We start from the raw sequence: 11638 nt of genomic DNA, 5'->3' as shown, positions 1-11638 counted from the left end.
ACCTGTAACTACTGTAAGGAGAAAGGACATTGGAAAACTGATTGTCTGAATAAGAAGGAGAAATCAAAAAATCAACCAGGTTCTGCTGCTGTAGTAGATGGTGACACTAGCTCTAAAAACGATATTGCTCTAGTTCTTGATGGACACACTCATCACTCTGATGTGTGGGTTCTTGATTCAGGAGCATCATATCATATTTGTCCAAGGAGAGAGTGGTTTTCAACTTATAAGCAGGTAGATGGAGGTAGCATTTCAATGGCTAATAATCATGCCTGTAATGCAGTTGGAATAGGCTCGATCAAGTTAAGGACACATGATGGTAAGTTCTGCGCGTTGAACAAAGTCAGGCATGTTCCGTTGATGACAAAGAATCTGATATCTCTGAGTCTACTAGACAACATGGGTCTCAGCTGGTCAGGAAAAGATGGAGTTTTACATGTTTGTAAAGGTTCTGATGTGATTCTGAAAGGTGTGAGGCATGATACTTTGTATTTCCTGCAAAGGTTCCACTATTACAGGTTCAGCTAATACTGCATCGTTAGAGATTGACCAGGAGGATATGACAAAGATATGGCATATGAGACTTGGTCATATGGGCGAAAAAGGGATGTAGATTCTATCAAAGGATGATCTTCTTGGTGGTTATAAGGTCAAGAGTCTGGAGTTTTGTGAACACTGTGTCTTTGGAAAACTACATCGCAACAAGTTTCCAAAAGCTATTCACATAACAAAAGGCACACTTGATTACATCCACTCTGATTGTTGGGGTCCATCTCGAGTTGAGTCTTTGGGAGGTCACAGATATTTTGTGTCTCTGATTGATGATTATTTAAGGATGACTTGGGTCATCATGATGAAGCATAAAAGTGAAGCTTTCAAGCATTTCAAGCAGTGGAAAGCATTAGTGGAAAACCAAATAGGAAAGAAGATAAAGAGGTTGCGAACTGATAATGGTGTGGAATTCTGCTCGTCTGAGTTTCATCAGTTTTGTAAGGATAAAGGGATTGCTCGGTATCACACAGTAAGGAACACACTATAATAGAATGGTGTAGCTGAACGAATGAACCAGACATTACTGGAGAGGGTGAGGTGAATGCTCTCTAACACTGGGTTAGATAGAAGATTCTGGGCTGAAGCGATGAACACAACATGTTATCTGATTAACCGCGGACCACACAACGGCATACAACTCAAGATGCCTACGAAGGGAGTGTTTATAGGCTATGGAGATGGAGTTGAAGGTTTCAGGATCTGGGCTCCATCAGAAAAAATGGGCAATTTGAGCAGAAATGTAGTCTTTGACGAAACATCTATGCTTAGACCAATGGTGAAGCCTACAAATGCAACAGAAACTGATAGCATTGATAAATAGGTGGAGCTTCAGGTCATGCAGAGTGAGAGTGGTTTGAAGGAACAAGATTCAGAAGCGGAAATTGAGCTACCAGAATCTACACCATCAGTTTCTCAACCGTCTGAAGCTAACACATCGTAGCTTAGCTCAAGATCGACCAAGGAGGGTTGGAATTGGGCCACCTAAGAGGTATGCTTTTGAGGACATGGTGGGTTATGCACTACATGTTGCTGAAGAGGGGACACTCATGAACCATCAACTTACCAAGAAGCTGTTTCAGGCACCGATTCTGAGAAATGGCTTACTACTATGGGATATGAGATGGAGTCCCTTCACAAGAATTAGACATGGGATTTAGTCATACCACCTCAAGGGAGAAAGATTATTACTTGTAAGTGGGTTCTCAAGATGAAGGAAGGGATATCACCTGCAGAGGGAGTCAAGTATAATGCTAGAGTTGTTGCTAGAGGTTTCAATCAGAGAGAGGGAGTGGATTATAATGAGATATTCTCACCAGTAGTCAGACACGCCTCTATTAGAGTGTTGCTAGCTATAGTTACACATTAGGATTTGGAGCTTGAGCAACTTGATGTAAAGACATCCTTTCTATATGGAGATTTGGAGGAAGAGATATACATGACCCAACCAGATGGTTTCCAGATTCCTGGAAAGGAGAATTATGTTTGCAAGTTGAAGAAGTCCTTGTATGGACTTAAGGAGTCTCCTAGGCACTGGTATAAGAGGTTTAACAGCTACATGATGCAGTTGAGCTACACTAGGAGCCCATATGATTGTTGTGTCTATTACAATAAACTAGAAGATGAGTCTTTTATCTATTTGGTGTTGTATGTAGATGACATGTTGATAGCTGCAATGAAGAAGCACGACATTCAGAAGTTGAAGGGTCTTCTCAACGCAGAGTTCGAGATGAAGGATTTGGGTGCAGCTCGGAAATTCTGGTAATAGAGATTTACAGGGAAAGAACCAAAAGGAAACTTTTTCTGTCACAGAAAGGCTTATATTCATAAGATCTTGTCAAGATTTGGCATGTCTGCCGCAAAGCCCGTAGATACTCCTAGTGCTGCAAGTGCACATCTGTCTATTGCTTTTGCACCTAAGTCGGCTGTAGAGAAGTAGTACATGTCTCGAGTTCCCTATGCTAGTGCCACTACAACAAATCATCACTTGCGCCTAAAATCATGCCACAGGAATTTAAAATTCGTGGCATATTTTCATTTAGCCACGGGAAAAATAAATTATACTACAAACTTATAATCAGATGATATATTTATGCCACATGTAATTCTTTTCCGTGGCAAACATGTACTTATGCCACAAATTATGCCACGAATAAATTTTTCGTGGCCAAACCTATGTATGCCACATAATTTTTTTACATGTGGCATAAAATTACTTATTTATAGATATTTATTTCGTGTTAATTTTTTAAATCACATGTATTTAGAATAAGTAAAATTACAATTTCTTAGATTTCTTTTTTATTTAAAAACAATTTCTTCGGTTTCTATTTATTACGTTTTACTATAATTTTAAGTTAACTATAAATAAAAATATATATAACAATATATTTATAATGAAATTTAACTTTGTGATAATGTAAAGGCAAAAAGCATAATTGGACCCCGATCTTTCATTTTTTTTTGTTTATTAAGTCTTTGATCTTTTATTTGGATACATTAAGCCCCTGATCATTTATTTCTAGTCTCATTAAGCCATTTACGGCCAAATTAATAAGTTATGAACATCTAATTCTATTAAAAATACGTTATTAACTTTATCTGTATTTGAAATTATTAAAAAAAATATTTTTACAATTTGAATTAAGGTTTTTATAGTTTTTCTATAGTTACATTACACATCCAAGACTGCTTTCAAACAGTGAAAACATACAAATTCCGAGTGAATCATGCAGTATTTTATTGTGTTTGGAAAGATGGTAATAATTTTGACTCTAGAATTGGCAGGGTTGTTGATATTAGTTATGATGTCAATGAATGGGCTTGTTTTAATAAAGCAGAGTGAAGTGAAAAAAAGTACCTGAAGATCATGTACACGAAAAAAACATCTTCCCATCTCATATTCCTCTCATGTATATGATTGTATATCTCTTTACATGTATTTTTCGATTTAGTTTATGTGTTTAATATAACCCTATTAATTTTCAGTCCTAGTTTTTGTCTTAAAGGGTTTAATATCTCATCAAGATGCATATGTAGATACGGAATCATTTCTGAACACTTCTAAGTGGATTGAGGAGGTAAGATCTGAACGGGCAGTGATATCAATATGTCCTTGTTGGGATCAAAAGTGATGCTGTTGATAAAAGGTAAAATTTAATTGATAAAATAAGATGATAGTCATGCTTTAGAAAAATAGCTTTTGTGAATCATAAGAAATTGCAAAACTCTGACAACAATTATACTTTGCTTCCTTATTTTATACATGTGTTTGTATTTATAAAATATTTGTGGTGAATGGCTAGGAATCCTTAAAATACTACATTGACACTATCTGACTTTCCAATGTTTCCTTCTATTTTTTGGGAGCTTCATGCAAGCAAATGTTCATATTATTATACTTTGCTTCCTTATTTTATTCCTGGGTTGCTTTATTTATTCAACATGAAGGTCTCTGTAGAGGAAGGAGATAACAAGGCTAAAGAGTTTGAAGTGGTGTCCATAGAAATCATTTCAAAAGCAAGATTCAATAATAAGGTGAAATTCTATTATTTAAGTTTTGGATTTTAAGCTTTCTTTTGTGGGTGCACTTGATTAATAAAAAAGGAAAAACTCCTCTTATTCTGGCGACCATTGATTCTTGGTTATTAAATGTTGCTAGGACTTTCATAGAAATGTGAGCTAATGTTAATGCTTATTATCCCGGTTCATTCTATTTTTTTAACTATCTATATTGTTGTCATATGTTAATGTCTTAGTTTATCAATTATTTAAGCAATAATGCAAAGGCACATTCCCTAATGTGCAGGGCGTCATGCGGATACTCCTTTGCATCATGCAACAAAAAGAGGAATGCAGCAGATTGTTCTCTTACTTCTCTCTAATGGAGGTATGCCTTATAGCCCATTTGAGTTTCTTTGGTTTTTATATAATCCTATTACATGGAGTTTGATTCATACTCTTGTATAAGCCTAAAACTAATGTGAGTTTAGTTGTTCTGTTAATATTGCAGTGAACACTTTAGTTAGTAATGATTATTGTCATACAGCTCTAGGCGTTGCCAGGATAAAGGGCCATAATAGTGTTGTCCATGCTATTGAGGTATGCTTAATGAGTCTCACTATTACAAATTCACCTCATTTTTCCATCTATACTACACAACGAGTTGATGATATGTCTAAAGTTCTAATTCAATTTTTCATTTTTAGAATCACATTGCTTATTTCTCTGGATGGTCGCGAGAGCTACATGGTCCTTAGCTTTTTGGAAGCATTAGCTCCTCAATTGTTATCAAGAAAAATGTATGTAGAATTTCAGCTTCACAATTAATAGATTTCAGATGTAATCATTATTCAATAAAAGAAAAGAGTTACTCTTTATTTGTTTTTCCCCTTTCTCAGATATAATAGCTTTCATATATATATTCCCAAGTTGTTTGATTTTGATTTTGATTTTGGTTTTGGTGCACCATCTTTAGGAAGCAGGTTATTATTATAAGCTAAGTTGGAACTTGTTATTTGCTTTATATATATTGAACAAAAAAGATTAAATAAATAAATAATTTTTTGTTGGAAAACAATCACCACCACAAGTATTCGTGATGAGAAAAGTTTTTAGATACAAATGTTTACGATTATACACGTGGCTAAACAAGGTTTTAAGGGTTTTATTTTCGTCACGGTTATGCTCCTGGCCAAGTAGGGTCTATTGTCACACAGTATATATCTTGCCACGTGTATTTTATTTACGCCACAATTTGACACGTGACAAAAGGATATGATTAGCCATGGATTTTCCCGTGGCACAAAAACCAATTTATGCCATGACTACTATTTTTCCGTGGCAATTACTTAGCTACGCTCACTTGCGCCACGAGAGTGTCTACCTTGAATTTCCGTGGCTAAATTGAATAGCCACGAAAATATTATACTTGTGCCACGTTCTAACCATGGCGCAAGTGATGATTTGTTGTAGTGTGCAGTAGGAAGCTTGATGTATGCAATGGTCGGCACTAGACCTGATCTTGCACAGTCTGTTAGTGTTGTTAGGAGGTTTATGGGTGAACCTGGCAAGGAGCATTGGCAAGCTGTGAAGAGGATTTTTTAGGTACCTAAAAGGTACATCTGACATTGGTCTCATTTATGGAGGTGATACATAGTGTTTCGTAACAGGTTTTTCAGACTCTGATTATGCTGGAGATGTTGACAGTAGAAGATCTATGACTGGTTATGTTTTCACTCTTGGCGGTTGAGTTGTCAGTTGGAAAGCTACTTTGCAGCCTACAGTGACTTTGTCTACTGCAGAAGCAGAGTATATGGCACTAACTGAAGTTGCTAAGGATGGGATTTGGCGTAAAGGACTGGTTGGTGATCTTGGTCTACATCATGATCAGGCTACAGTGTATTGTGACAGTTTTAGTGCACACTAGTAGAGAAATGCTCACTTGTGTCGCACCTCTTGTGTCGCGCTTGAAGATAAAGCGACACAACAGAGTAACTAGTGTCGCGCGTTCTGTAAACGCGACACAACTAACACTACAACAAATGAGCACTTGTGCCACGAATCATGCCACGAGAATGTAAAATTCGTGGCATATTTTTAGTTAGCCACGGGAAAAATGGATTACACCATAAACTTTTGATCACTTGATGTATTTATGCCACAGTTAAGTTTATTCCGTAGCAAACATATACTTGTGCCACGAATCTTGCCACGGTATTTTTTTTTTTTTGTGTGGCTGAACTTGTTTATGCCACGGGAAAAGTTTAAGCGTGGCATAAACTTACTAATGCCACGGGTAATTTATTTGGTGGCAAACAATAATTTATTATGTAGTAAAATTTTCACTTTTTTTCATGTACCCGCCTTAATATTATTTCCCTCCATTTTTTTTGTTCATTTTTTTTAGATTTGCCGTTTTATTAAGGAAAACTAAAAGAAATTAAATTAATAAAAATATATTTCATCTAAAAGATAAAAAAAAATGTTTTCCTCTAGGTCACATTCACTCCCACCTTATTTCAATACACTACAAAAAAAATTGAGTATTAGTAAGAAAAAATCAATGAGAATATCATTAAACACATAATTTCCATAATTTTAATGAAAATATATTATATATTTTATTTTTTTTGAAAGATATATATTTTATTATTAATCACAAAACATTTTATTCAATAAATTTTATTTTATTTTATTCTCATAAATACTTATCTTTTAACCAATTTAATAATTTGGTTTTTCATTATTCTCATTGTTTTATTTAACTATAATATTAATAAGATTTTTCATTCTCATTATTTCTTTCAAATAATTTCCCCAAAAATTTGGATTTGGACAGAGCGCCAAGTATTCCCTCCCCCCAAATATTGAGATTACCGCCCAGTACTAAAAAAAAAACCCCTCCAAAAAATTTGCAATTTCGGTTCAAGCTCACACAAATTCTAAAAGCTTTAGACAAAACCTTTATTCCAAAAACTCAACCTAATTCCACAAAAGCTCAAACAAATCTGTACACCTCAATCCATGGCTTTACTCCTAATATTTCAGAAAACCTAACAATTTTCAGTGCTGCCAATTCATTCCCCCCAAACACACCATCCCCGATTGCTCTTCCAAATTCTAGGTCATCTTTATTTTCTTGTCAATCTCAATCGATTTCATCAGACTTTTCACACTCCATCACAGAAGTTCGGTCCAATCATTCTGTCCGATTAGGTTCTTGCTTGTGGTGGTTGGCTTGATGAATGCTCAAATAAATTGCGTCGATCCGGAATTTCTCTATTGCATGCTCTATTTCAGCACCCTTCATTGAACAAAGTAAGATTCACATTCTCTATTAGCTATTGTTTTAATATTAGAACATTTACCCAGGAGACTAAGCATATACTCCTGTAGAGAACCTGAACCTAAGAATATACTCTGTGCTGGTATCTTTTGATTTTGATTTTTGATTTTTTTGTTCTGCTGCTCTCGTTGCGTGTGATTTTAATGGTTGAATGGTGATGGGTTTAGAAGAGTAAAATCCCTATCTCGATTCTGTTCTCGCACTATTTTCTTAGTTTAGAAGCCTTGCCCTTCAAAGCAAAGTGAATCTTGAACGAAAGAAGCTCGACGACTAAGAAGGATTTTTGGGAAGAAAGTCCCATGACTTCGCTTCCTTGGGCCTCGACAGCTTGTGAGTAGTTGGGTATTTTCTCTCCAATTGCTTTCTCTTTCACAAGCATTAGAAAAGGAGAACCAGGACAAGCACATGGCCTGCAATGCAAGCTCGCTTGGAAGGAGATTGCTATCAGTGATAGCAAGAGCACTTGAAGTCTTTGAGTATTCTAGTTTTTTACTATTGTTCCTAATTCTATTATCCACTAGTAAAGGAAATGAGAGATTGGGATTGGCTCTAAAGGAATTAGCACTTATGAATAGAGGGAAACTTGCTTATCCAATCCTACGTGATGGGGAGGTCTTACTCTACCAAAGATGACCGGCTTGTCACCAGCACAGCAGGGTCAGTAGGCTCTCTATTGGGCTTTGAGGCTGCTTGCTTTCTTGAACTCATCGGGGCCTTTTTTGTAGGGCATTGGTGTGGAGGCAACCCTGGCCTGTGTACTGCAACCTTAGGGTCCAACCCTGGCATCTGCTTGTAGTTCTAAACAAAACAATCTTTGTTGCCAGGTATCCTGTTTTGTGGGTTATCCATATAAATATCTCTTCATCAGACTCTTTAGGAACCCACCAGTTTAAATCATGGGACTGTCGAAAAGGTTTATTTACTTCTGTTTCCAGGGTAAGGGATTACGCTCTGGGTGCATCCCTTATTATGTTCTTAGAAGACTTACTTCCCTGCCTCCTTCACTTGTTTTTTCATGCTCATCAGCGGATCCATCCGTTTGAGAGCTCGCCTTCTTAGCTTCTTTCTCCTTACAGCTTGCTTTCAAACTAGATTTATTTGATATTGATTCTAATATCATCTATAGTGGCTTCCCTTTATGCACTTGAATCGTTAAATATACCTGCAGAATCATTAAACACCGGATTGACACTCTTAACATGATCATTATAGAGGTAATCAATCAATTAATTGGTATATATTCATGAAATGAAGGTACATGTGCATGCACATTATATGTTATGCTGTATTATGATACAGTGAGTATATATGTTATGCATCATAGTGTGTTGTAGGCAATTACCCAATTTTTGATCAACTACTTCTTCATCAGTATCATTTATTTTATTATATGCTTATTATTAATTAAGATTCCTTGTTTTAGAAGGTCTTTTTTTCTAAAACAAACCTAGCAGCATTGGTTTCGTATGAAAGTTGGTCAGTGGAACAATCTACTTTATTATATATGTTGGTTTATAAGGAGCGTAATATTAATGTATACTATAACATTTTTTTTCTGAAGAAAAAAGATAGGCTTAAAAGCAATATGAGTTAAGTTGGAGTTAGATGAAAGAGGCTTAAGTTGTTATTGTAAACCCAGACTCATGGTGTTGTTCTGGTATCTGTTCTGATTAAGAATGAAGTGCTGAATCAGTACATAAGTTGGAGTTACATCCTATGATCAAGCTTCTATTTTCAGAGTCTAGCAACAAAATATCCCAATTAAGGTCTGTCAAATTTATTCAGTGATTGCTACTAGTGCATGCTATATAAGCTATGATTTACTGAATGGAATTTGATTCAATCCCCTTTTAGATTTCATATAAACAATTTTGTACTTATTGTAACTGTATTCTAATTAATGAGCTAGTTAAGTATAATTGAGAAATAGCTACCATTTGGGCAGCACTTGTTTGGTTAGGAATAGCTTAGATTTGTTTGGTTGATATACAAGATTAGACAATAGACATGCATATGAATGAATGGACAAACATGCATAAATAGTAAATGGAGAAACTAGGCTACCTAGTGCTTAGTGGTGGACAATGTTGGAAGTCCAATAGAAAACAGGTTAATGGATGAGATAGAGAGAGAGAGAGAGTATAATAAAAGTAACAATATTATTGATATCTGTATTTATTTGCTATTTATGTTACATTTCCTTACCGTTGTGGATATGAAATTAATTTCTTTTTGAACTTGTATATGGTGTAGATATGAAGAAGTATCCCTTCATAAAGCAGGTCAATCACATGTTTGGGTGGCATTTCAGCACCTCCTACATTTGCTTTGGAGTTCCCTATGAAGGAGTCAGCTCTTCAATTAAACCGTGCACAATCATCAAGTTCTGTTCGTGTTACTGCTGGCATGATAAGAATATAGAACATTAGTTTTGGAGGCAATAGGATGGATTTGTCATTCAGTAAGAAAATTCAATAGAGCAGGTATGTTGTCTATTCTGCCAATTTTCTATAATATGGACTCAATGATTGCAGCAATCAGTGTAAATACGACACACTGGTCTGTTTAAAACTAATTAAGAAACGGAAAGCCCTATATTTGTTTGTTTTTCCCCCATTTCTGTATGCTTTTTATTGGATTTTTCTTTTTGGGCAAGTTGCTTAAACTGTAGTTTTGTGTTAAAGTTATTCGAGATTCATCTGTATCTATTACCTTCAGCATAACTTTAGCTCCAAATACAGCTGAACCAACAACTAAGACCAGTTTTGTTTACAGAACTGGACCAATTCTGCAACATAACATGGCCTGTTCTGTTACAGAAACAGTACTGGTCCAATCCTGTTTCTATTTACAGAACTAGACCAGTTCTGTAACAGAACATGACCTGTTCTGTTACAGAAACAGAATTTGTCTAGTTTTGTAACAGAATAATTACAGAACTGGTCCAGTCCTGTAACAGAACTGCTAACAAGTTGTGGACTGGTAGATAAACAACTATTACTTTCCTTATCAGCATAAATGGAAGAGTTTACAAGTGTTCCTTTAGTTAAACAAAGCTCACCCCCTCATGACAAACTCGTCGCCAAGTTCCATGCCTATATTGCAGCTTCACCCAATAAATGAATCTTATAATCAATCATGAAGATTGAGACGGGAGGTGGGACAACAAGGACAATAACACTGGAAGAAATAAAGCTACATGTTTCCGTTGGACACTTGGCTGAAGATATGGAAGCCAAGGTTGCTGATCCTTCAGTAGGAGAGGCCTTCCTCTTGGCTAGTGAGGGGAGCTCTGGTTGCAAGGACCAACCACCATGAAAGGTAACAATTGGCTACTCTGGTGTTCGTGCAAGTTATGGAGGAGACCAAAAGACAACTGCTGAAACCTTGTATTTAGAGGGTTGGTTACTGGGGATATTTGTTTTTTGATTCTACTGGCTTTCTGTATATGCTTGATACATTAAAGGAACTGATAAAATACAAGACATAACAGGTGATTTAATCACTCCAATTCTTTCGGTCTCTTATAATCTCGAGAAATTAAGAATATTGCATATATATTGCATATGATTCCACTCCTTTGCAATATATTATCTTGTAGCTTGTATATGATCCACTCCTTTGCAATATATATAGAGTTGAATTTAACATTAGAAAATGTAAATTAAGAGATTGAACCAAAGGGTAGATATATATTAATTTGTATTATATGGTTGTAAGTACCCTGATGAAGAAGTCAGACAAATTTCATTGCATCTCCTTAATGTTATCCACGTAAGCCATGTTGTAATTTATAGTTTCTTGTTTTACTTGGTATATCCTAATTGATGTCATCTTATTAGTCCAATTATGAACTGTGAATTGGACCATTCCATTGCTTTATTTTATTTTATCTTTTCAAAAGAAAAATGAATTAAATCATCTTTTTGACAGATGGTGAATCTTCAATTTCTTGATTAAGTGATATAGTATATTAACTCTTGAAGTGGCAAGTGTATGAACATGTGTACAAATAGAAACACCCATTGACTTTATTGACATAACTGATATTTGAGGTGATCAATATCAGCAAGAGTAGTTGAAGCCCTTAAACTCCACTATGACAGAATGGGTACTGAATCAAGATACATAGGTGCTACTTTCCCCAAACAAAATGTTATTTTACTACATCTCACCATCCTTTGTTTTTTTTCAACTAACTTCTATTTTTAATTAATTTTCTTATTACTGCTAACTAAAACT

The 11638-nt window shown here is 35.5% G+C and overlaps 1 long non-coding RNA gene across 1 annotated transcript; it reads left to right on the top strand.

Moving 5' to 3' along the window:
- Positions 1-6922: 6922 nt before the first annotated feature.
- On the top strand, positions 6923-10893 carry LOC136230813 (uncharacterized). Its single transcript, XR_010689543.1, has 3 exons — positions 6923-7368; positions 9650-9879; positions 10410-10893. It is a non-coding gene; the product is annotated as an uncharacterized lncRNA (long non-coding RNA).
- Positions 10894-11638: the final 745 nt, after the last annotated feature.

This window comes from Euphorbia lathyris, chromosome 5 (assembly GCF_963576675.1).
Source record: "Euphorbia lathyris chromosome 5, ddEupLath1.1, whole genome shotgun sequence".
NCBI classification, from domain to species: Eukaryota; Viridiplantae; Streptophyta; class Magnoliopsida; order Malpighiales; family Euphorbiaceae; genus Euphorbia; species Euphorbia lathyris.
The sequence above is the reverse complement of the archived record's forward strand: the minus strand, read 5'-3'. Positions and strand labels throughout refer to the sequence as shown.